Below are 1,556 nucleotides of genomic sequence, written 5' to 3'. Positions count from 1 at the left end.
TAAGTCCCTTCAGAAAAATATCTTCCATTGTCCAACCCATGATCTGGCAGTTTGTATCTTAAGCCTTTCTTGGCTTCTGTGATTCCAAAAACATTGACGGCTGACATGTCTCTTAAGTTTAGTTGTGGTGTCTCCAAGGGAAGGTGACGTGTCCTGTAGAACTTCTGTGTTGATTATGTTTTTCCTTCTGGCCCGAAGGAATCATAACAGCCACTCTACTTCCAGTAAACACTTCAACTTACTATGACCATGGCTGCCCTGAAATCCTTGAAGATATGGGCTCTTTATTTCCCTTCCTATATGACCAACCCATACCTAACCCAGATCATATTCTGTTTGTTACCAGGTCTTTTATGACCTCTGAAAGTTACCGTTAGGCAGCCTATGCTGCAGTTTCCATAAACAGAGTGTGGAAAGCAGCAACTTGCTTCCTATTTCCTTAGCCTTTATCCAAGCAGCACCTTGTTCACCGTTCTTTCTGAGTCCCTTTGAGCTGATGTACAGCCAACCATTTCTGCTGAACCGTAACCAACCCACTGAACCCCCTCTTATAGCATCATACCTTCCTTTCCTTCCTTACCTTTCACTCCTTAGACAATTACTCTGGGAACATGCAGAGCACTATATACCCAGACCCTTGCCTGAAAGTCTAGACCAGACAGCTAGAGTCACCCCAGGAAACACCATCTTCATCAAACACAGTCATCATCAAACAGCGTGCACCCAAACCTCTTGAACCACTCTAAGATAGACCTTACATAGTCATCCTAACTACCCCCACAGCAGTTAAGGTCATAAATAAACCCCATTAGTACCACCTTTCCCAGGTCAAACACGTTCTTCTCACTGAGCAGACCTCATACACCTCTCAAATGGTGGACCCCACTACTCTTCGCCTCACTCTCCCACTACCCTTTGCCTCACTCAGATCCCAACCCTAAGTATCTCTTCATATTGTTACTAATTGCTCCCTGCCTTTTTGAATTTTTACTTCACAGGATAAAAGAAATGACCAATTTGAACCAGCTGTTGTGACATCCATATTCCTCTGAGCCCCAGATTTTTGTTCCATTCAGCAGGAAGTAGCTAGCATAAAGATAAGTCACCTTTTATTTTTCCTCACTAAAGAGGCTGGGATGTTAGGCCCAGATCAAGTTCAAGGCAGAGAATGATGAATTCAAACAATATCAATATGTCAACAAAGGGAGTGATCGGCTTCATTCACCTGGCTAAACCACAATGGAATTCTTCTCCCTTGCAAGCTCCCTAAAGACTCTTAGTAAAAGAACCTACCCTAATCCACCTTAAGGTGTGGTTTTCCCCTGGTCTGTCTTTCTCTCCAGACCAAGGGATCCTGCCTGGGAGCCCCCTTAATAAAGCTGCTTTAGCTTTTTTCTTTCTCTAGTCCCTTCCTTGATTTCTTTTTTTTTCTATAATTATATTTTATTAATTTTCATAAACACTTACAGAGATTTTGGGCTTCCACTCATTCATTGTTGCACTATTCTCTCTACCCTCCTCCCAGTTTGTTCTTGTCCAAATGCCACAGTGCTTGT

Source organism: Elephantulus edwardii, unplaced genomic scaffold (assembly GCF_000299155.1).
Source record: "Elephantulus edwardii isolate Elephantulus edwardi_28Jun2011 unplaced genomic scaffold, EleEdw1.0 scaffold00146, whole genome shotgun sequence".
In the NCBI taxonomy this organism is placed as follows: domain Eukaryota; kingdom Metazoa; phylum Chordata; class Mammalia; order Macroscelidea; family Macroscelididae; genus Elephantulus; species Elephantulus edwardii.
Note: the sequence above shows the minus strand (reverse complement) of the source record.